Raw genomic sequence first — 26,057 nt, forward strand, 5'->3', positions numbered from 1 at the left:
GATGGTACGCCCCTTCCTCCTCTGAGGAGCCTCCACTGAAAAAAAAGCATAATGTTGGCCTCAATACTGGCATGTGAAGGTAATGCTGTGGACTCAAATACTTTTATTTGTTTTGGGGGTTCATTTTATTCATACATTTTTAGTTCAGCTTGTTTTCTTCCTACTTTACCATTTGATGTAAGCCTGTAGTAAAATATGTTGTCTATATTGTTTCCGAATTATACAACAACAAATTAAAACGTACCTTAATTTCTCACTAGTCCAAAGGGAAAGTAATCATTAAGCAGATAATAAAGCATTTTTCAACAGTCCTAATGAAAATGTTACTGACTAGGACATTGCCTTTGATGTTGCTTTACCACATCAACATACAGTACTCTATGAATGTCTCCCTTGTTCATGTATTTTCAAAGGCCATGGTATCGTGCAGCATAACATACAGATGTAGGATCTTAATTTGAGACAGTTTGCTACAGCAAGAAAAGAATCCTGCAGGAACAGGAAATGTGAATTATTATGTGGATTATAATTAGGGACAGATCGAAATGTACTGGGGGAAGGGGTGGTCTAAAATAGGAGAGGGTTGTCAAACTTTTTTTTGCTTTGAGGAGGGTTGTGTGGTTTTTTGGGGGCACAAGGGAGGGTAGTACATTTCTTTCCCTGGTTTACATTCGCTCTTCTGCTCGTATTTTCCCTATAAACAATGGCTTGACTTACTTTTGATATTACCCTAATAGAGTTTAGAAACGTTAGTGACGGTTTGGTATGGTGTGGCTATTATTAAGCTTTAGCTATTGCAGGCCTATGATATGAAGGCAGTGTGCCCCGGTGCTCCAACTGACTCTGACAGTTGAACTTGAGGTGAGGAAGATTGTTTCAGGCCTACCAGAGTTACTCCTATAATCTAACAATATAATGCTTATCGTTATACAAAATATCTGGATTGAAAATGCATGAATTTGGCCTGTGGAATGTTCTCCCACTCCTCTTCAATTGCTGTGCGAAGTTGCTGGATATTGGCGGGAACTGGAACACACTGTCGTACATGTCGATCCAGAGCATCCCAAACAAGCTCAATGGGTGTCATGTCTGGTGAGTATACAGGCGATGGAAGAACTGGGACATTTTCAGCTTCCAGGAATTGTGTACAGATCCTTGTGACACGGGGCCATGCATTATCATTCTGAAACATGTGTTTGTTGTCTGTAGCTTATGCCTGCCCATACCATAACCCCACCGCCACCATGGGGCACTCTGTTCACTCTGTTCACAACGTTGACATCAGCAAACCGCTCGCCCACACAACGCAATACACGTTGTCTGCCATCTGCCCGGTACAGTTGAAATCGGGATTCATCCGAGATGAGAACAGTTCTCCAGCATGCCAGTGGCCATCGTAGGTGAGCATTTGCCCACTGAAGTCGATTACGATGCCGAACTGCCGAATACACAAGGTGGTGCCGATAGACATGGCAGCTCTGTTTCTAGCTCCTAAGCAACTTTGCAGTATTTGTTTGAGTTGTGTCTTACATTATTAGCCCAGAATTTGGGGGGGTTATTACATACAGCCGGAAAGTGCTGTTGGATATCAGAGCATTCTGAACAGAAATGCGAATTTCCCGAATTGGATCCTTTGTTCGTACCCCCCAAGGCAATTGGAAATATCCCAGAGGCTGCTCCAAGACACTGCCGGCGGAGAAGAGGTATTCAGAGCGGACTTCTAGTCTGACTCAGGCGGCATACACACCATCCATCGCTTCCGAGTATATTACTCGCTAATGTTCAGTCCCTGGACAATAAAGTAGACGAGCTCAGGGCGAGGATCTCCTTCCAGAGAGACATCAGGGACTGTAACATACTCTATTTCACAGAATCATGGCTCTCTCCAGATATACTGTCCCCGTCCATATAGCCAGATGGGTTCTCAGTACATCACACAGACAGGAATAAAGAACTCTCTGGGAAGAAGAAAGGCGGAGGTGTATGTTTCATGATTAACTACTCATGGTGTGATTGTGGTAACATACAGTTGAAGTTGGAAGTTTACATACACTTAGGTTGGAGTCATTCAAACTCATTTTTTCAACCACTCCACAAATTTCTTGTTAAAAAACTATAGTTTTGGCAAGTCGGTTAGAACATCTACTTTGTGCTTGACAAGTAATTTTTCCAACAATTGTTTACAGACAGATTACTTCACTTATAATTCACTGTATCACAATTCCAGTGGGTCAGAAGTTTACATACGCTAAGTTGACTGTGTCTTTAAACAGCTTGGAAAATTCCAGAAAATGATGTCATGGCTTTAGAAGCTTCTGATAGGCTAATTGACATCATTTGAGTCAATTGGAGGTGTACCTACCAGTGGATGTTTTTCAAGGCCTACCTTCAAACTCAGTGCCACTTTGCTTGACATCATGGGAAAATCTAAAGTAATCAGCCAAGACCTCAGGAAAAACATTGTAGACCTCCACAAGTCTGGTTCATCCTTGGGAGCAATTTCCAAATGCCTGAAGGTACCATGTTCATCTGTAGAAACAATAGTACTCAAGTATAAACACCATGGGACCACACAGCTGTCATACCGCTCAGGAAGGAGATGCGTTCTGTCTCCTAGAGATTAACGTACTTTGGTTTGAAAAGTGCAAATCAATCCCAGAACAACAGCAAAGGACCTTGTGAAGATGCTGGAGGAAACAGGTACAAAAGTATCTATATCCACAGTAAAATGAGTCCTATATCGACATAACCTGAAAGACCGCTCAGCAAGGAAGAAGCCACTGCTCCAAAACCGCCATAAAAAAACCAGACTATGGTTTGCAACTGCACATGGGGACAAAGATCGTACTTTTTGGAGAAATGTCCTCTGGTCTGATGAAACAAAAATAGAACTGTTTGGCCATAATAACCATCGTTTTGTTTGGAGGAAAAGGAGGTTGGCTTGCAAGCCGAAGAACACCATCCCAACCGTGAAGCACGGGGGTGGCAGCATCATGCGGTGGGGGTGCTTTGCTGCAGGAGTGACTGGTGCACTTCACAAAATAGATGGCATCATGAGGAAGGAAAATTAAGTGGATATATTGAAGCAACATCTCAAGACAGTCAGGAAGTTAAAGCTTGGTCCCAAATGGGTCTTCCAAATGGACAATGACCCCAAGCATACTTCCAAAATTGTGGCAAAATGGCTTAAGGACAACAAAGTCAAGGTATTGGAGTGGCCATCACAAAGCCCTGACCTCAATCCTATAGACAATTTGTGGGCAGAACTGAAAAAGCTTGTGCGAGCAAGGAGGCCTACAAACCTGACTCAGTTACACCAGCTCTGTCAGGAGGAATGAGCCAAAATTCACCCAACTTATTGTGGGAAGCTTGTGGAAGGCTACCTGAAACATTTGCCCCAAGTTAAACAATTTAAAGGCAATGCTACCAAATACTAATTGAGTGTATGTAAACTTCTGACCCACTGGGAATGTGATGAAAGAAATAAAAGCTGAAATAAATAATTCTCTCTACTATTATTCTGACATTTCACATTCTTAAAATAAAGTGGTGATCCTAACTGACCTAAGACAGGGAATTTTTATGAAGATTAAATGTCAGTAATTGTGAAAAGCTGAGTTTAAATGTATTTGGCTAAGGTGTATGTAAACTTCCGACTTCAACTGTACTCTAACTCAAGTCCGTTTGTTCACCCGACCTAGAATACCTCACAATCAAATACAGACCATATTACCTCCAAAGAGAATTCTCTTCGGTTATCGTCACAGCCGTTTATATTCCCTCTCAAGCAGATAACCCTAACCCTCAAGGAACTACACTGGACTTTGTCCAAACTGGAAACCACATATCCCGAGGCACCATTTATTCTAGCTGGGGACTTTAACAAAGCAAATCTGAGGAAAAAGCTACTGAAGTTCTATTAACACATTGCCTGTAGTACTCGCGCTTCAAAAACTCTTGACCATTGTTACTCTCCCTTCCGGGATGGCTACAAGGTCCTTCCCCCCCGCCCTCCCTTCCTATAGACAGAAACTCAAACAGGAAGTACCCATGCTAAGGTCTATTCAACGCTGGTCTGACCAATCGGAATCCATGCTTCAAGATTATTTTGATCACGCGGACTGGTATATGTTCCGGGTTGCCTCTGAGAATAACGTTGACGTATACTCTGACACAGTGACTGTTGTTCCCACTGTCACTATTAAAACCAACCGTACCAAAAACGTGGATAAATGGCAGCATTCGCGAAAAACTGAAAGCGTGAACCACCGCATTTAACCCCGGCAAGGTGACTGGGAATATGGTTGAATTCAAACAGTGCAGTTATGCACTACGTGAGGCAATCAAACAGGCAAAACGTTAGTACAGAGACAAAGTGGAGCCGCAATTCAACGGCTCAGACACGAGACGTATGTGACAGGCACTCAAGACAATCATGGATTACAGAGAGAAAATCAGCCACGTCGCGAACACCGACGTCTTGCTCCCGGACAAGCTAAACACACTCTTCGCCCGCTTTGAGGATAACACAGTGCCACCAATACGGGCCGCTCCCGAGGACTGTGGGTAAGACATTTAAGTGTGTTAACACTCGCAAGACTGCCGGCCCAGATGGCATCCCTAGCCGCATCCTCAGAGTATGCACAGACCAGGCTGGTGTGTTTACGGACATATTCAATCTCTCCCTATCCCCGTCTGCTGTCCCCACTTGCTTCAAGTTGTCCACCATTGTTCCTGTACCCAAGAAAGCAAAGGTAACTGAACTAAATGACTATCTCCCCGTAGCACTCACTTCTGTCATCATGAAGTGCTTTGAGAGACTAGTTAAGGATCATATCACCTCCACCTTACCTGACACCCTAGCATGCTCAGCCCCCTCCTGTACTCCCTGTTCACCCATGACTGCGTGGCCACACACGCCTCCAATTCAATCATCCAGTGCAGACGACACAACAGTAGTAGGCCTGATTACCAACAATGACGAGACAGCTTATAGGGAGGAGGTCAGGGCCCTGGTGGAGTCATGCCAGGAAAATAACCTTACCCTCAATGTCATCAAAACAAAGGAGCTGATCGTGGACTTCAGGGGACAGTAGATGGAGCACGCCCCCATCCACATCGACAGGGCTGTAGTGGAGAAGGTGAAAAGCTTCAAGTTCCTCAGCGTACACATCACTGACAATCTGAAATGGTCCACTCACACAGACAGTGTGGTGAAGAAGGCGCAACAGCGCCTCTTCAACCTCAGGAGGCTGAAGAAATTCGGCTTGGCCCCTAAGACCCTCACAAACTTTTACAGATGCACCATTGAGAGCATCCTATCAGGCTGTATCATGCCTGGTATGGCAACTGCACTGCCTGCAACTGCAGGGCTCTCCAGAGGGTGGTGAGGTCTGCCGAACGCATCACCGGGGGCACACTGCCTTCCCTCCAGGACATCTACAGCACCTGATGTCACAGGAAGGCCAAAAAGATCATCAAGGACATCAACCACCCGAGCCACGGCCTGATCACCCCGCTATCATCCAGAAGGCGTTGTCAGTACAGGTGCATCAACGCTGGGACACTGAGACTGAAAATAAGCTATCTCAAAGCCATCAGACTGTTAAATAGCCATCACTAGCCGGCCTCAACCCAGTACCCTGCCTTCAACTTAGTCACTGTCACTAGCCGACTACCATCCAGTTACTCAACCCTGCACCTTAGCGACTGCTGCCCTATATACAGTACATAGACATGGAATCAATGGTCACTTTAATAATGGAACACTGGTCACTTTAATAATGTTTACATACTGTTTTACTAATTTCATATGCATATACTATATTCTAGTCAATGCCATCCTATTGAACTATTGCTGTATATACAGTGGGGAGAACAAGTATTTGATACACTGCCGATTTTGCAGGTTTTCCTACTTACAAAGCATGTAGAGGTCTGTAATTTTTATCATAGGTACACTTCAACTGTGAGAGACGGAATCTAAAACAAAAATCCAGAAAATCACATTGTATGATTTTTAAGTAATTAATTTGCATTGTATTGCATGACATAAGTATTTCGGCTCTCACAGACCTGTTAGTTTTTCTTTAAGAAGCCCTCCTGTTCTCCACTCATTACCTGTATTAACTGCACCTGTTTGAACTCGTTACCTGTATAAAAGACACCTGTCCACACACTCAATCAAACAGACTCCAACCTCTCCACAATGGCCAAGACCAGAGAGCTGTGTAAGGACATCAGGGATACAATTGTAGACCTGCACAAGGCTGAGATGGGCTACAGGACAATAGGCAAGCAGCTTGGTGAGAAGGCAACAACTGTTGGCGCAATTATTAGAAAATGGAAGAAGTTCAAGATGACGGTCAATCACCCTCGGTCTGGGGCTCCATGCAAGATCTCACCTCGTGGGGCATCAATGATCATGAGGAAGGTGAGGGATCAGCCCAGAACTACACGGCAGGACCTGGTCAATGACCTGAAGAGAGCTGGGACCACAGTCTCAAAGAAAACCATTAGTAACACACTACGCCGTCATGGATTAAAATCCTGCAGCGCACGCAAGGTCCCGCTGCTCAAGCCAGCGCATGTCCAGGTCCCGTCTGAAGTTTGCCAATGACCATCTGGATGATCCAGAGGAGGAATGGGAGAAGGTCATGTGGTCTGATGAGACAAAAATAGAGCTTTTTGGTCTAAACTCCACTCGCCGTGTTTGGAGGAAGAAGAAGGATGAGTACAACCCCAAGAACACCATCCCAACCGTGAAGCATGGAGGTGGAAACATCATTCTTTGGGGAAGCTTTTCTGCAAAGGGGACAGGACGACTGCACCGTATTGAGGGGAGGATGGATGGGGCCATGTATCGCGAGATCTTGGCCAACAACCTCCTTCCCTCAGTAAGAGCATTGAAGATGGGTCGTGGCTGGGTCTTCCAGCATGACAACGACCCGAAACACACAGCCAGGGCAACTAAGGAGTGGCTCCGTAAGAAGCATCTCAAGGTCCTGGAGTGGCCTAGCCAGTCTCCAGACCTGAACCCAATAGAAAATCTTTAGATGGAGCTGAAAGTCCGTAGAAGAAGGTCTGTATGGAGGAGTGGGCCAAAATCCCTGCTGCAGTGTGTGCAAACCTGGTCAAGACCTACAGGAAATGTATGATCTCTGTAATTGCAAACAAAGGTTTCTGTACCAAATATTAAGTTCTGCTTTTCTGATGTATCAAATACTTATCTCATGCAATAAAATGCAATTGAATTACTTAAAACTCATACAATGTGATTTTATGGATTTTTGTTTTAGATTCCGTCTCTCACAGTTGAAGTAATAATAAAATAATATGCCATTTAGCAGACGCTTTTATCCAAAGCGACTTACAGTCATGTGCGCATACATTTTTACATATGGGTGGTCCCAGGGATCGAACCCACTACCCTGGCGTTACAAGCGCTATGCTCTACCAATTGAGCTACAGAGGACCACAGAAGTGTACCTATGATAAAAATTACAGACCTCTACATGCTTTGTAAGTAGGAAAACCTGCAAAATCGGCAGTGTATCAAATACTTGTTCTCCCCACTGTATGTATATATATATATATATATACATACAATGGGGAAAAAAGTATTTAGTCAGCCACCAATTGTGCAAGTTCTCCCACTTAAACAGATGAGAGAGGCCTGTAATTTTCATCATAGGTACACGTCAACTATGACAGACAAATTTAGATTTTGTAGGATTTTTCACATTGTAGGATTTTTTATGAATTTATTTGCAAATTATGGTGGAAAATAAGTATTTGGTCACCTACAAACAAGCAAGATTTCTGGCTCTCACAGACCTGTAACTTCTTCTTTAAGAGGCTCCTCTGTCCTCCACTCGTTACCTGTATTAATGGCACCTGTTTGAACTTGTTATCAGTATAAAAGACACCTGTCCACAACCTCAAACAGTCACACTCCAAACTCCACTGAGACCAAAGAGCTGTCAAAGGACACCAGAAACAAAATTGTAGACCTGCACCAGGCTGGGAAGACTGCATCTGCAATAGGTAAGCAGCTTGGTTTGAAGAAATCAACTATGGGAGCAATTATTAGGAAATGGAAAACATACAAGACCACTGATAATCTCCCTCGATCTGGGGCTCCACGCAAGATCTCACCCCGTGGGGTCAAAATGATCACAAGAACGGTGAGCAAAAATCCCAGAACCACACGGGGGGACCTAGTGAATGGCCTGCAGAGAGCTGGGACCAAAGTAACAAAGCCTACCATCAGTAACACACTACGCCGCCAGGGACTCAAATCCTGCAGTGCCAGACGTGTCCCCCTGCTTAAGCCAAAACATGTCCAGGCCCGTCTGAAGTTTGCTAGAGTGCATTTGGATGATCCAGAAGAGGATTGGGAGAATGTCATATGGTCGGATGAAACCAAAATATAACTTTTTGGTAAAAACTCAACTCGTAGTGTTTGGAGGACAAACAATGCTGAGTTGCATCCAAAGAACACCATACCTACTGTGAAGCATGGGGGTGGAAACATCATGCTTTGGGGCTGTTTTTCTGCAAAGGGACCAGGACGACTGATCTGTGTAAAGGAAAGAATGAATGGGGCCATGTATCGTGAGATTTTGAGTGAAAACCTCCTTCCATCAGCAAGGGCATTGAAGTTGAAACGTGGCTGGGTCTTTCAGCATGACAATGATCCCAAACACACCACCCGGGCAACGAAGGAGTGGCTTCGTAAGAAGCATTTCAAGGTCCTGGAGTGGCCTAGCCAGTCTCCAGATCTCAACCCCATAGAAAATCTTTGGAGGGAGTTGAAAGTCCGTGTTGCCCAGCGACAGCCCCAAAACATCACTACTCTACTTGCCAACAAAGGGTATATAACAAAGTATTGAGAAACTTTTGTTATTGACCAAATACTTATTTTCCACCAAAATTTGCAAATAAATTCATTAAAAATCCTACAATTTGATTTTCTGGATTTTTTTTTCTCATTTTGTCTGTCATAGTTGACGTGTACCTATGATGAAAATTACAGGCCTCTCTCATCTTTTTAAGTGGGAGAACTTGCACAATTGGTGGCTGACTAAATACTTTTTTTCCCCACTGTATCTACACAACCTGTCACGGTTTCGGCCGAGGCTGCTCCTCCTCCTGGTTCGGGCAGGCTTCGGCGGTCGTCGTCCCCGGAGTACTAGCTGCTACCGATCTATGTTTCATGTTCGTTTGGTTTTGTCTGGATGTTGTACACCTGTGTCTTGTTAGTCCTCGTTAGTGTCCTATTTAGTTCTCGTTGTGCGTGCTTGTCGTTGTGTGTGATTGAGCTTCTGTTTCGTGTTTGGAGCTACATTTTTCCCTCCAGTGTTTTGGAGAGGGTTGTTTGCACATGTTTGTGCGTCATTCGTTTTGTCGCCTGTGTGCGTCGTGCATTTTGCCTTCGGGTTTATTGTGCTTCTGTTGTATATATATAATATATATTGCACTAAAGCCTTTGGACTGAGCCTCTGCATCCTGCGCATGATTCCTACACCACACCCACCTTCAGCACGCCTTGACAGAATCACACACATTCTAATGGAATCAGCAGGATCGGCAGTGACGCCTGTGTCGCTCGAGGAGCATCTCCGTGGGCAAGAGGACCAGATCCGACAACTGGAGACCGCTCTACAGGAGGTAATCAACATCATGCACCGATGGGAGGCCAGCAGGGTACCCACACCTCCACCTACCCTGTCCATTCCATCGGTCGGTCCACCAGTCCCAGGTTCGGAACCCAGGGGGATTCGGCTCTCGCTCCCGAGGGCGTATGACGGAACAGCTGCCGGGTGTCAGGGGTTCCTCCTGCAGGTGGAGCTCTACCTGCCTACTGTACACTGTAGGGCGGCAGGTAGCTTAGTGGTTAAGAGCGTTGTGCCAGTAACCGAAAGGTCGCTGGTTCTAATCCCCGAGCCGACTAGGTGAAAAATCTGTCGATGTGCACTTGAGCAAGGCACTTAACCCTAATTGCTCCTGTAAGTCGCTCTGGATAAGAGCGTCTGCTAAATGACCAATTTATTATTATTATTATTATTACACCCGGTGCCCTCGGGATACGAGAGCGTTTCCGCCCTCATCTCCTGTCTCACGGGCAAGGCGTTGGAGTGGGCTAACGCCGAGTGGAGGAAGATGGACGCCAACACCATCACCTACGCCGAGTTCTCCCGCCGCTTCAAGGCCGTGTTCGACCATCCACCTGAGGGCAAAGCGGCGGGGGAGCGTCTAGTCCATTTGAGACAGGGGAGGAGGAGCGCTCAGGTGTTCGCTCTAGAGTACCGGACTCTAGCGGCGGATGCAGGGTGGAATGAACGGGCTCTCATCGACCATTTTCGATGTAGCCTACGAGAGGACGTTCAACGTGAGTTGGCCTGCAGGGATACCCATCTTACCTTCGACCAGTTGGTCGATATGTCCATCCGTCTGGACACCCTGCTGGCCACCCGTGGACGTCCCGAGGGGAGTCCGTCCATTCCGCCCTCCGGCACCTCCGAGCCGAGCCCTATGGAGCTCGGGGGTGCCGGCGCTAGAGAACGGAGTAGGAAGAGCCCGAGGGGGCCTGTCTCCTGCACCAAGTGCGGTCGTGGAGGGCACACTACGGCCAGGTGCTGGGGAGGGTTCTCCGGGAGTAACGACAACAGGCCACGCACTGGGGGGGCCTCCCAGGTGAGTAGACGTCCCACTTACCCAGAGCTTTCTGTTGCACACTTTTGTATACCTGTTTGTTTTCCACAGGTTGCACCTCATTCCCAGCATAAGGCGCTAGTAGATTCAGGCGCAGCTGGGAATTTTGTTGATCGTAAGTTTTGTTTTGAGTTAGGGATCCCTCTCCTACATGTTGACAAACCTTTTCCCGTTCATGCCTTAGACAGCCGCCCGTTGGGGTCGGGGTTGATCAGGGAGATCACAGCGCCACTTCGGATGTGTGCGCAGGGGGGTCATGAGGAGACTATACAGTTGTATCTGATCGACTCTCCTGCGTACCCAGTGGTGCTGGGGATTCCCTGGTTAAGCACCCATAACCCTGCTATTTCGTGGCAACAGAGGGCTCTCGATGGGTGGTCTGCTCAGTGCGAGGGGCGATGTCTGGGTGTTTCCGTGGGGGCGACTTCGGTGGAAAGTCCAAACCAAGTGCCCGCACTGCACATTCCGCCTGAATATGGGGATTTAGCTCTCGTGTTTAGCAAAACTAGGGCGACGCAGTTGCCTCCTCATAGACAGGGGGATTGCGCGATTGATCTCCAGGCAGGAGCAGCGCTCCCACGGAGCCATGTGTATCCTTTGTCTCAAGAGGAGAGAAAAGCTATGGAGACTTACATAGCCGAATCTTTGAGACAGGGATACATTCGGCCCTCCACTTCTCCCGCCTCCTCGAGCTTCTTTTTTGTGAAAAAGAAGGATGGAGGGTTGCGCCCGTGCATTGATTACCGTGGTCTCAATCAGATTACTGTGAAATACAGTTATCCACTCCCTCTGATTGCGTCCATGACGGAGTCATTGCATGGAGCGCGGTTTTTCACAAAACTGGATCTCAGGAGCGCGTATAACTTGGTGCGCATTAGGGAGGGTGACGAATGGAAGACAGCGTTTAGTACCACGTCAGGTCATTTCGAATATCTCGTCATGCCATATGGGTTGATGAATGCTCCATCAGTCTTCCAATCCTTCGTAGATGACATTTTCCGGGATATGCAGGGACAAGGGGTGGTCGTGTACATTGATGACATTCTGGTGTACTCGTCTACCCGAGCCGAGCATATAACCATGGTGCGTCGTGTATTGAGGAGGCTGTTGGAGCACAACCTATATGTCAAGGCAGAGAAATGTCTGTTTTTCCAGGAGTCGGTCTCCTTTTTGGGTTATCGGTTGTCCGCGTCAGGGGTGAGAATGGAGGTGGATCGTGTGTCCGCTGTGCGTAATTGGCAAACCCCAACTACTGTAAAAGAGGTGCAGCAGTTTTTGGGCTTTGCGAATTACTACCGGAGGTTTATCCGGGGTTTTGGACAGGTGGCAGCTCCCATCACGTCCCTTCTGAAGGGGGGTCCGGTGCGCCTGCAGTGGTCAGCCGATGCGGACAGGGCCTTTAGGAGACTGAAGGACCTGTTTACGTCGGCTCCGGTGCTGGCGCATCCGGATCCCGCATTACCCTTTCAGGTCGAGGTAGACGCGTCTGAGGCTGGTATAGGGGCCGTTCTCTCTCAACGGTCCGGCACGCCACCTAAACTCCGCCCCAGTGCTTTTTACTCAAAGAAGCTCAGTCCGGCGGAGCGTAACTATGACGTTGGGGACAGGGAGCTGTTAGCTGTAGTTCAAGCCCTTAAGGTAAATAAATAATATAATAATATGCCATTTAGCAGACGCTTTTATCCAAAGCGACTTACAGTCATGCGTGCATACATTTTTGTGTATGGGTGGTCCCGGGGATCGAACCCACTACCTTGGCGTTACAAGCGCCGTGCTCTACCAGCTGAGCTACAGAGGACCACAGGTGTGGAGGCATTGGCTTGAGGGGGCTCAACACCCTTTCCTCATTTTGACTGACCATCGGAACCTGGAGTACATCCGGGCAGCGAGGAGACTGAACCCTCGCCAGGCTCGATGGAGTATGTTTCTCACCAGGTTCGTATTTAAAATCTCGTACATACCTGGGTCCCAAAATGGTAAGGCGGATGCGCTGTCCCGGCGGTATGACACAGAGGAGAGGTCCGTTGAGCCCACTCCCATACTACCGGAGTCTTGCCTTGTGGCACCGGTGGTGTGGGAGGTCGATGCCGAAATCGAGCGAGCGTTGCGTACCGACCCCAGCCCTCCCCAGTGTCCTGAGGGTCGGAGGTACGTTCCGCTCGAGATTCGGGATTGACTCATTTACTGGGCTCACACGTCACCCTCCTCTGGACATCCGGGTATCGGCCGGACGGTGCATTGCCTTAGCACTAAATACTGGTGGCCCACTTTGGCTAGCGATGTGAGGGTTTATGTCTCCTCCTGCTCGGTGTGTGCCCAGTGTAAGGCGCCCCGACATCTGCCCAGGGGTAAGTTTCAACCCCTGCGCGTTCCACAACGACCATGGTCCCACCTCTCGGTGGATTTTGTGACAGACCTTCCCCTCTCTCAGGGGAATACCACCATCCTGGTTGTTGTGGATCGGTTCTCTAAGGCCTGTCGTCTTCTCCCTATGTCGGGTCTTCCTACTGCCCTACAGACCGCTGAGGCCCTATTTACCCACGTCTTCCGGCATTACGGGGTACCCGAGGATATAGTGTCTGATCGAGGCCCCCAGTTTACCTCTCGTGTTTGGAGAGCGTTCATGGAGCGTTTGGGGGTCTCGGTTAGCCTTACCTCAGGGTACCACCCGGAGAGTAACGGGCAGGTAGAACGTGTCAACCAGGATGTGGGTAGGTTTCTGAGGTCGTATTGCCAGGACCGGCCGGAGGAGTGGGCACGGTACATTCCCTGGGCCGAGATGGCCCAGAACTCTCTCCGCCACTCCTCTACTAACCTAACCCCCTTCCAATGTGTGTTAGGTTACCAGCCGGTTCTGGCACCTTGGCAGCAGAGCCAGATCGAGGCCCCTGCGGTGGATGATTGGATGAGGCGCTCGGAAGAGACGTGGAACGCTGCCCACGTCCACCTGCAGCGGGCCGTCCTTCGTCACAAGGCGAGCGCCGATCTCCACCGCAGTGAGGGGCCGGTGTACGCACCCGGAGATCGAGTCTGGCTCTCTACCAGGAACCTACCCCTCCGCCTGCCCTGCCGGAAGCTGGGTCGGCGGTTTGTGGGGCCCTTTAAAGTCCTGAGAAGATTGAACGAGGTGTGTTATAGGTTACATCTACCTGTCGAGTATAAGAATATTAACCCCTCGTTCCATGTGTCTCTTCTCAGGCCGGTGGTAGCTGGTCCACTCCAGGACAATGAGATAGGGGAGACTCCTCCGCCCCCACTGGACATCGAGGGGGCTCCGGCGTACACCGTTCGGTCCATCTTGGACTCTAGACGCCGGATGGGGGGTCTCCAGTATCTCGTGGAGTGGGAGGGGTACGGCCCGGAGGAGCGGTGCTGGGTGCCGCGGAGGGACATCCTAGACCCATCTCTCCTGTCGGAGTTCCACCGGGACCATCCCGCGCGCCCTGCTCCGCGTCCTCCTGGTCGTCCCCGAGGCCGGGGTCGGCGCACGGCTGGAGCCGCGCGTCAAGGGGGGGGGTACTGTCACGGTTTCGGCCGAGGCTGCTCCTCCTCCTGGTTCGGGCAGGCTTCGGCGGTCGTCGTCCCCGGAGTACTAGCTGCTACCGATCTATGTTTCATGTTCGTTTGGTTTTGTCTGGATGTTGTACACCTGTGTCTTGTTAGTCCTCGTTAGTGTCCTATTTAGTTCTCGTTGTGCGTGCTTGTCGTTGTGTGTGATTGAGCTTCTGTTTCGTGTTTGGAGCTACATTTTTCCCTCCAGTGTTTTGGAGAGGGTTGTTTGCACATGTTTGTGCGTCATTCGTTTTGTCGCCTGTGTGCGTCGTGCATTTTGCCTTCGGGTTTATTGTGCTTCTGTTGTATATATATAATATATATTGCACTAAAGCCTTTGGACTGAGCCTCTGCGTCCTGCGCATGATTCCTACACCACACCCACCTTCAGCACGCCTTGACACAACCCATCACATATATATATACAGTACCAGTCAAAAGTTTGGACACACCTACTCATTCCAGGGTTTTTCTTTATTTTTACTATTTTCTACATTGTAGAATAATAATGAAAACATCAAAACTATGAAATAACACATTTGGAATCAGGTATTTACCAAAAAAGTGTTAAACAAATCCAAATATATTTTATATTTGCAATTCTTCAAATAGCCACCCTTTGCCTTGATGACAGGTGCAGGAGGTGTAAATAACAGAATAATGGTTTATTTGGCCAATAAAGCGGTTCGCAGCAATGCGTAAAACAACTACAGTGCAACTTAACGGTGCACTGGCGAAAACAAAACACACAGGTGAATATCTCAGCGATAAAGTACATAATGTTCCACCGAGCTATCAACACCTCCACATGGAAACAATCACACACAAAGACATGGGGGGCAGAGGGAATACTTATACAGGGACTGATGAGGGGATATGGACCAGGTGTGTGTAAAAAACAAGACAAAACAAATGGAATGATGAGAAAAGGAGCGGCAGTGGCTAGAAGGCCGGTGACGCCAAACGCTGAGCTTTGCCGAACAAGGAGAGGCAGCTCCAGCAGCACGCCGACACCGGCCTCAGGGACGGCCAGGAGGACGCGGAGCAGGGCGAGCCGGATGGCGACGGTGGAAATCCCACAACAGGGAGGGATCGAGGACATCCTTCATTGGGACCCAGCACCGCTCCTCCGGACCATACCTCTCCCACTCCATGAGGTACTGAAGGCCCCTCCCCCGACGCCTCGAATCCAGGATGGAAGAGATGGAGTATGCCGGGGCCCCCTCGATGTCCAGAGGGGGCGGAGGGACCTCCCTCACCTCAATCTCCTGAAGCGGACCAGCCTCCACTGGCATGAGGAGAGATACGTGAAACAAGGGGTTAATACAGTAATCAGGAGGGAGCAGCAACCTATACCTAACCTTGTTAACTCTCCTCAGGACTTTGAACGGCCCCACAAACTGCGGGCTCAACTTCCGGGTCGAGAGCCAGACCCGATCACCCAGTACAAAGACCGGGGCCTCACTGCGGTGGCGGTCAGCATTAGCTTTCTGGCGACGCACGGCGCGATGGAGGTGGACGTGGGCGGCGTTCCACGTCTCCTCCACGCGCCGAAACCAGTCGTCCACCACAGGTGCTTCGGTCTGGCTCTGATGCCACGGTGCCAGGACCGACTGATACCCTAAAACACATTGAAATGGTGATAGGTTAGTGGAGGAGTGGCGGAGAGAGTTCTAGGCATATTCGGCCCATTGCAAGAACACCGACCACTCCCCCGGCCGGTCCTGGCAGTAGGACCGCAGGAACCTACCCACATCCTGATTCACCCATTCCACCTGCCCATTAGACTCAGGGTGAAACCCAGAAGTCAGGCTGACTGAGACCCCCTGACGTTCCTTGAATGACTTCCAGACCCTAGACGAAAACGGGGGACCCCGGTCAGACACTATATCCTCTGGCACCCCGTAGTGCTGGAAGACGTGAGTAAACAGGGCTTCCGCAGTTTGCAGGGCCGTGGGGAGACTGGGCAGAGGAAGGAGGCGGCAGGCTTTAGAGAAGCGGTCCACAATGACCAGTATGGTGGTGTTACCCTGAGAGAGGAGAAGATCAGATAGAAACTCAATCAATAAGTGGGACCATGGCTGTTGTAGAACTGGTAAGGGATGTAACTTACCCGCTGGAAGGTGCCTAGGTGCCTTACTCTGGGCACACACCGAGCAGGAGGAGACATACAGCCTCACCTCCTTAGCCAAGGTAGGCCACAAGTAATTCCCAGTCAGGCAGCGCACTGTACGGCCAATGACTGGGTGACCAGAGGCGGGGGAAGTGTGTGCCCAAAATATAAGACGATCACGGACACTAGACGGAACGTACCGCAGCCCAGCTGGGCACTGAGGTGGAGACGGCTCTGTGCGTAACGCCCTTCTCTATGTCCGCGTCCACCGCCCACACCACCGGCACCACAATGCAGGAGGCCGGGACTATGGGGGTGTTGTCTATGGGCCTCTCCTCCGTGTCCAGCGGAGCCGGGACGGCCCACCCTTCAACAGAGAGGTGATGGGAGCTGCGACATTGCCAAAGCCCCGGATAAACCTCCGATAGTAATTGGCAAAGCCAATGAAGCGCTGCACCTCCTTTACCGTGGTTGGAGTCGGCCAATTACGCATGGCTGAAATGCGGTCTCCCTCCGTCTCCCCACCTGAGGTGGTGATGTGATATCCTAGGAAGGAGACGGATTGTTGGAAGAACAGACACTTTTCTGCCTTGGCATACAGTTCATGGTCCAACAGTCAGCCCAGCACTCTGCGAACCAGGGAAACATGCTCTGCGAGCGTAGCGGAATACACCAGGATGTCATCGATGTAGACCACCACACCGCGACCAAGCATGTCCCGAAACACCTTGTTCACAAAGGACTGGAAGACTGATGGAGCATTCATCAACCCGTACGGCATCACCAGGTATTCATAATGCCCTGTGGTTGTGCTAAATGCTGTCTTCTACTCGTCCCCTTCCCAGACACGCACCAGGTTGTACGCTTTCCTGAGATCTAATTTCGTGAAGAAACGCGCCCCATGCATTGATTCGATCACAGAGGAAATGAATGGTAGAAGATAACTATAGCGAATGGTAGTTTTATTAAGTGCACGGTAATCAATGCAAGGGCGCAGACCCCCGTCTTTCTTCTTCACGAAAAATAAACTTGAGGAGGCGGGTGAAGTGGAGGGACGTATGAACCCTGACGCAGGGACTTGGAGAAGTATGTTTCCATAGCCTCCATTTCCGCCTGCGACAGGGGATGTATATGACTCCTGGGTGGCACAGCGTCTAACCGGAGGTTTATCGCGCAATCCCCGCCCGATGGGGTGGTAATTTGGTCGCCTGCATTTTGGAAAACGTGTGTGCCAAATCGAGTTATTCGGGGGGAATGTGCATGGTGGAGGTATTGTCTGGACTTTCCACCGTGGTCGCACCAACGGAAACAGCTAGACACCTACCCTGACACTCTCGCGACCACCCCGTGAGAGCCCTCTGTGGCCATGAAAAAGTGAAGTCGTGTAGTGCTAGCCAGGGAAGGCCCAACACAACAGGGAAATTAGGGGACTCAATAATGTGAACGTGATTTGCTCATTAAGGGTCTCTTGCGTAATCATAGTGACTGGTGTTGTAACCTCCCTAACAAAACCTGCCCCATGCTGTGGTAGCCATGCTGGTTAAGTGTGCCTTGAATTCTAAATAAATCACAGACAGTGTCACCAGCAATGCAGCCCCACAACATAACACCTCCTCCTCCATGTTTTACGGTGGGAACTACACATGCAGATATCATCCGTTCACACACACTGTGTCTCACAAAGACACAGCGGTTGGAACCAAAAATCTCAAATTTGGACTCCAGACCAAAGGACAAATTTCCACCAGTCTAATGTCCATTGCTCGTGTTTCTTGGCCCAAGCAGGTCTCTTCTTATTATTGGTGTCCTTTAGTAGTGGTTTCTTTGCAACAATTCGACCATGAAGGCCTGATTCACACAGTCCCGTCTGAACAGTTGATGGCCATCGAAGGTGAGCATTTGCCCACTGAAGTCGGTTACAACGCTAAACTGCAGTCAGGTCAAGACCCTGGTGAGGACGACGAGCACTCAGATGAGCTTCCCTGAGGCGGTTTCTGAGAGTTTGTGCAGAAATTATTCGGTTGTGCAAACCTACAGCTTCATCAGCTGTCAGGGTGGCTTGTCTCAGATGATCCCGCAGGTGAAGAAGCAGGATGTTGAGGTCCTAGGCTGGCGTGGTTACACGTGGTGTGCGGTTGTGAGGCCGGTTGGACGTACTGCCAAATTCTCTAAAACGACGTTGGAGGTGGCTTATGGTAGATAAATGAACATTAAATTCTCTGGCAACAGCTCTGGTGGACATTCCTGCAGTCAGCATGCCAATTGCACGCTCCCTCAATACTTGAGACATCTATGGCATCGTGTTGTGTGACAAAACTGCACATTTTAGAGTGGCCTTTTATTGTCTCCAGCACAAGGTGCACCTGTGTAATGATCATGCCGTTTAATCAGCTTCTTAATATGCCACACCTGTCAGGTCAATGGATTATCTTGGCAGAGGAGAAATGCTCACTAATAGGGATGTAAACAAATTTGTGCACACAATTTTAGAGAAATAAGCTTTTTGTACGTATGGAAAATGTCTGTGAACTTTTCTTTCAGCTCATGAAACATGGGACGAACACTTTACATGTTGCATTTATCTTTTTGTTCAGTATTGTTATGACCTGGCTCATAGTTCGTAACAACAAAGGGAGACCACGCACGACTTAAATGTAAAAAGGAATACATTTATTAAACTAAATAATAATAAATACACAAATTTAACATAAGCTGTGGACGTCTGTAGGATCAGTAGTGTGTGGATGTGTGGATAGGGTGTTGTATGAAAACAGACCAAAAAACCAAAAGGTGGTGGAAGCTAGCCTGCCAGTCAGGTAAGACAGAGAGTGTTGGCTGATGTGGCCACCCTTTATAGCCTGCAGGCCAAGCCTGCCCAGGTGCGCCACACCATCTAACGATCCTCCCAGCTCTGCCCACTGGCCTCCTGCAACAAGCAGACAACCAAACAGGAGATCCAAGCAGACAGAGTGGGAGGGACTTCACAAGTACAGTGAGGGAAAAAAGTATTTGATCCCCTGCTGATATTGTACGTTTGCCCACTGACAAAGACATGATCAGTCTATAATTTTAATGGTAGGTTTATTTGAACAGTGAGAGACAGAATAACAACAACAAAATCCAGAAAAACGCATGTCAAAAATGTTATAAATTGATTTGCATTTTAATGAGGGAAATAAGTATTTGACCCCTCTGCAAAACATGACTTAGTACTCGGTGGCAAAACCCTTGTTGGCAATCACAGAGGTCAGACGTTTCTTGTAGTTGGCCACCAGGTTTGCACACATCTCAGGAGGGATTTTGTCCCATTCCTCTTTGCAGATCTTCTCCAAGTCATTAAGGTTTCGAGCCTGACGTTTGGCAACTCGAACCTTCAGCTCCCTCCACAGATTTTCTATGGGATTAAGGTCTGGAGACTGGCTAGGCCACTCCAGGACCTTAATGTGCTTCTTCTTGAGCCACTCCTTTGTTGCCTTGGCCGTGTGTTTTGGGTCATTGTCATGCTGGAATACCCATCCACGACCCATTTTCAATGCCCTGGCTGAGGGAAGGAGGTTCTCACCCAAGATTTGATGGTACATGGCCCCGTCCATCGTCCCTTTGATGCGGTGAAGTTGTCCTGTCCCCTTAGCAGAAAAACACCCCCAAAGCATAATGTTTCCACCTCCATGTTTGACAGTGGGGATGGTGTTATTGGGGTCATAGGCAGCATTCCTCCTCCTCCAAACACGGCGAGTTGAGTTGATGTCAAAGAGCTCCATTTTGGTCTCATCTGACCACAACACCTTCACCCAGTTCTCCTCTGAATCATTCAGATGTTCATTGGCAAACTTCAGATGGGCCTGTATATGTGCTTTCTTGAGCAGGGGGACCTTGCGGGCGCTGCAGGATTTTAGTCCTTCACGGCGTAGTGTGTTACCAATTGTTTTCTTGGTGACTATGGTCCCAGCTGCCTTGAGATCATTGACAAGATCCTCCCGTGTAGTTCTGGGCTGATTCCTCACTGTTCTCATGATCATTGCAACTCCACGAGGTGAGATCTTGCGTGGAGCCCCAGGCCGAGGGAGATTGACAGTTATTTTGTGTTTCTTCCATTTGCAAATAATCACACCAACTGCTGTCCCTTCTCACCAAGCTGCTTGGCGATGGTCTTGTAGCCCATTCCAGCCTTGTGTAGGTCTACAATCTTGTCCCTGACATCCTTGGAGAGCTCTTTGGACTTGGCCATGGTGGAGAGTTTGAAATCTGATTGATTGATTGCTTCTGTGGACAGGTGTCTTTTATACAGGTAACGAGCTGAGATTAGGAGCACTCCCTTTAAGAGTACTCCTAATCTCAGCTCGTTACCTGTATAAAAGACACCTGTGAGCCAGAAATTTCTGATTGAGAGGGGGTCAAATACTTATTTCCCTCATTAAAATGCAAATCAATTTATAAGATTTTTGACATGCGTCAAATACTTTTTTCCCTCACTGTGTATATTTATTAAAATATGAATGTCAGACAGTGGACACCTAAGCCTTTGCATGCAATGCCCTGATACATTTAGTGCTCAAATCTCAGACAGCTGAACTGTGACGTGGACAATTATTGTTTTAGGAAAGTAGCCAAAAACATCAAACAAAAAAAGGCTTTCAAGTTTTGCGTATGCTACACATCGAAACACATGGAATAGTGGTTTTGTAATTTGTTATAAGCTGTTTTCAAGGACACATAAATGAGGCTAATTTCAAATCAAATCAAATTTTATTTGTCACGTGCCGAATACAACAGGTGTAGACCTTACCGTGAAATGCTTACTTACAAGCCCTTAACCAACAATGCAGTTCAAGAAATAGAGTTAAGAAAATATTTACTAAATAAACTAAACTCCAAAATAAACTAAAGTAACACAATAAAATTACATAACAATAACGAGGCTATATACAGGGGGTACTGGTACCGAGTCATTGTATGAGGGTACAGGTTAGTCAAGGTAATTTATACATGTAGGTAGGGGTAAAGTGACTATGCATAGATAATAAACAGCGAGTAGCAGCAGTGTAAAATCTATGGAAATAGTCCGGGTGGCCATTTGATTAATTGTTCAGCAGTCTTATGGCTTGGGGGTAGAAGCTTTTAAGGAGCCTTATGGACCTAGACTTGGTGCTCCGGTACCGCTTGCCGTGCGGTAGCAGAGAGAACAGTCTATGACTTGGGTGACTGGAGTCTTTGACAATTTTTTGGGCCTTCCTCTGACACATCTAGTATATACTGTAGGTCCTGGATGGCAGGAAGCTTGGCCCCAGTGATGTTTTGGGCCGTACGCACTGCCCTCTGTAGCGCCTTGCGGCTGGATGCCAAGCAGTTGCCATACTAGGCGGTGATGCAACCGGTCAGGATGGTCTCGATGGTGCCGCTGTAAAACTTTCTGAGGATCTGTGGACCCATGCCAAATCTTTTCAGTCTGCTGAGGGGGAAAAGGTGTTGTCGTGCCCTCTTCACGACTGTCTTGGTGTGTTTGGACCATGATAGTTTGTTGGTGATGTGGACACCAAGGAACTTGAAACTTTTCATGACGATTTTAGAATATTCACATGAAAATCTGTCACCAATTGGATGGAAACCTAGCTATAGACACCTTAAAGACTCTGGCAAGTGCGCTAGTCACTTTGATTATGCCTGCACATCATGGTTCACCAGCAGCCCAAAACATCTAAAGAATAAGAATAAGATATTTATGTCAAAAATAGGGACCACAATGTAAATAAGTCCTGACTTTATTGTGAAATCCCAGTCACTTGAAAAAATATTTGTGTATATATGTATTTTTTTAGATGACAACTAAAATCAAACAATCAATCCAAACTGTGCAGCGGTTCTGTGCAACCTTCTGTGCCGTAGCCATGTGTGGCATCGACTGTGCCAGAAAAGCAAATTGATATCCATGTTTATAAACACAGTTATTGTTATTTGTGGTCATAAACATTATTTTGAGTTAATTTTATGAGGGGGGAGGGTGTTCCGTTTATTTTACAGTACAAGGGGAGTGTCATGTGAAAATATTTTTAATGTTGGGGAGGGGGGTAAACATTTTTTGAGTTAGACCAGCCCCCCCCAGTAAAATGTCCCTTAATAGACCTTTTTTTAGGGGCTGGTACATTTTTCGTAAGGGAAAATCAAGTCTAAAACTTTTAAATGGAATTTACAAACTTCAGAAGCCTTTTTAAACCTCAAATACAATACAAGTTTAACATTTTCTGCATTGCAGGAAAGTTATCCTGCAACAGAGTGATACAATTAAGATCCTACATCTGTATGTAAACATCATAATGCCTATAAGTATCTAAACTTCAGAATTTGCATTAGTACAAAATTACTGTTATTTGATATGTTTTCCCAAATGACATTAAATTCCTTATTCATTCTTACATAAGGATGATGAGAGATTACTTTTTGGGACAATAACAAGACATCCTTATATTCTCAAATTAATCTCTACATCTGTAAAGGCAAGCCATTATGCTCAGTATGCCTCGTAAATACATGTACTACAGAGGCATCATCTCATAAAGCAAAATAGATATGGCTTGGATAAGGATAACCACCAATCAAAAACATCCAGTGTTGTGGTAAACTACTTACTGTGCCAGCCGGCTTGGCATTTAAATGAATGCCATAGATTGATATTGATATAAATTAATGAACCAGTTTTGTGGGAACAAACAGTCAGGGAGGGATCAGATGGATCAACGAGATAGATAAAAGACTGGCTAAATGTGATTGAAATTAGTATGGATCTCATGGAGCTCATTTCAGGGGTTACTTACACATCCCTAAATCACCCTTAAGTACCAGCTGCATCTGCACATCTATCCACAGCACATTGTGCCCCTATTACTGGCCTGTAGTAGAGCAGATAGCATATTACTGGCTTGGAAAGCAGATATTACTGGCCTGTAGAGCAGATGTAATACAGCTTTATAATCTGGATCAGTATATCTGCCTTAATGTTTTATGGTTTTTAGTAGCTGGATTGTTTTTGACATCCATAGCATTTTTTGTACCTTTTGATTACATTTTAACACATTGATATACAGTTTCTGCTGTGAACTTACATCTCGTACAATTATGGCTTGCTCTGTACTTGGCTGCTAGCTAGTCTTTTTTGCATTTGTATCCAAAGTTCAAAGTTAATGTGAGTCTTCAGAGTGTATCAGTGCACTGTAATGTACTTCATATTTATCTGAGAGACTGAGAAATTTGCATTACTCATATTTGCTCACATTGAAGCATTTGGAATGAACATGTGTTTAATTCAATTTCAGTGTGGATAAGTGGCTCTGTCATTATAAGTGTGTGTGTGAGTGTGTTCATGCATGGTGTGGGTGAGTTTGTGTGTGTGTGTGTCTGTGCGTACATGTGTGAAGAGTGTGTGCATGTGTCTGTGTTCGGTAAGTATGTGTATATTTACAGTGGGGGAAAAAGTATTTAGTCAGCCACCAATTGTGCAAGTTCTCCCACTTAAAAAGATGAGAGAGGCCTGTAATTTTCATCATAGGTACACGTCAACTATGACAGACAAAATGAGAATGTTTTTCTCCAGATAATCACATTGTAGGATTCTTTATGAATTTATTTGCAAATTATGGTGGAAAATAAGTATTTGGTCACCTACAAACAAGCAAGATTTTTGGCTCTCACAGACCTGTAACTTCTTCTTTAAGAGGCTCCTCTGTCCTCCACTCGTTACCTGTATTAATGGCACCTGTTTGAACTTGTTATCAGTATAAAAGACACCTGTCCGCAACCTCAAACAGTCACACTCCAAAATCCACTATGGCCAAGACCAAAGAGCTGTCAAAGGACACCAGAAACAAAATTGTAGACCTGCACCAGGCTGGGAAGACTGAATCTGCAATAGGTAAGCAGCTTGGTTTGAAGAAATCAACTGTGGGAGCAATTATTAGGAAATGGAAGACATACAAGACCACTGATAATCTCCCTCGATCTGGGGCTCCACGCAAGATATCACCCCGTGGGGTCAAAATGATCACAAGAACGGTGAGCAAAAATCCCAGAACCAAACGGGGGGACCTAGTGAATGACCTGCAGAGAGCTGGGACCAAAGTAACAAAGCCTACCATCAGTAATACACTACGCCGCCAGGGACACAAATCCTGCAGTGCCAGACGTGTCCCCCTGCTTAAGCCAGTACATGTCCAGGCCCGTCTGAAGTTTGCTAGAGTGCATTTGGATGATCCAGAAGAGGATTGGGAGAATGTCATATGGTCAGATGAAACCAAAATATAACTTTTTGGTAAAAACTCAACTCGTCGTGTTTGGAGGACAAATAATGCTGAGTTGCATCCAAAGAACACCATACCTACTGTGAAGCATGGGGGTGGAAAAAACATGCTTTGGGGCTGTTTTTCTGCAAAGGGACCAGGACGACTGATCCGTGTAAAGGAAAGAATGAATGGGGCCATGTATCGTGAGATTTTGAGTGAAAACCTCCTTCCATCAGCAAGGGCATTGAAGATGAAACGTGGCTGGGTCTTTCAGCATGACAATGATCCCAAACACACCGCCCGGGCAACGAAGGAGTGGCTTCGTAAGAAGCATTTCAAGGTCCTGGAGTGGCCTCGCCAGTCTCCAGATCTCAACCCCATAGAAAATCTTTGGAGGGAGTTGAAAGTCCGTGTTGCCCAGCGACAGCCCCAAAACATCACTGCTCTAGAGGAGATCTGCAAGGAGGAATGGGCCAAAATACCAGCAACAGTGTGTGAAAACCTTGTGAAGACTTACAGAAAACGTTTGACCTATGTCATTGCCAACAAAGGGTATATAACAAAGTATTGAGAAACTTTTGTTATTGACCAAATACTTATTTTCCACCATAATTTGCAAATAAATTCATAAAAAATCCTACAATGTGATTTTCTGGATTTTTTTTTCTAATTTTTTCTGTCGTAGTTGACGTGAACCTATGATGAAAATGACAGGCCTCTCTCATCTTTTTAAGTGGGAGAACTTGCACAATTGGTGGCTGACTAAATACTTTTTTCCCCCACTGTATCTGACAAGTAAGTATCAGATTGATCCCAATATTGTGTTCACCAGGCAGAAACAAGGCACGGGGTTGCTTAGTATGACAACTTATTTTCACTTTTGTTGTTGTTGTTGTCTCTGCAATAAATAAATAAACTACTGTAATGCACATTTAATTCAATAACGGTAACGCTGGCACGTTTTGGACTTCTAACCCCTTTTAAACATTGTGTGTTTGAGCTACAGACTGCTGCAGCTACAAACTACTGTTGCATTGGATTAGTCTTTTTCTTGCATCCATTAGTCTGTGTGATTAACAGGGACTGAGCTAGAGTGGTTTTTGTGAGACAAGGTGTCATGAATCCCGCTTCCTGAGCCTGTTTTCTGTCTTGGAGTCTGTTTCCTGAGGTTCCTGAACGCACCCTGTCTGATTGCCGGGCAACGAGGCTAGGCGGGAGATCTCTCGATTACCCGCACCTGCATCTCATCAGCTATCTGCACACCTGGTCCTGATCATCACCTCTCCACTTCATAAGCTCTGACTTGACATCCATTCCCTGCCGGATCATTAGCCATGAACAGTATGTTGTGTCAGCGTATCAGCCTCAAGTTTACTAGAGTTAGTTTTGTTGTTCTGTACTTTTTG

Source organism: Coregonus lavaretus (assembly GCF_964263955.1).
Source record: "Coregonus lavaretus genome assembly, chromosome: 23".
Classification (NCBI taxonomy): Eukaryota; Metazoa; Chordata; class Actinopteri; order Salmoniformes; family Salmonidae; genus Coregonus; species Coregonus lavaretus.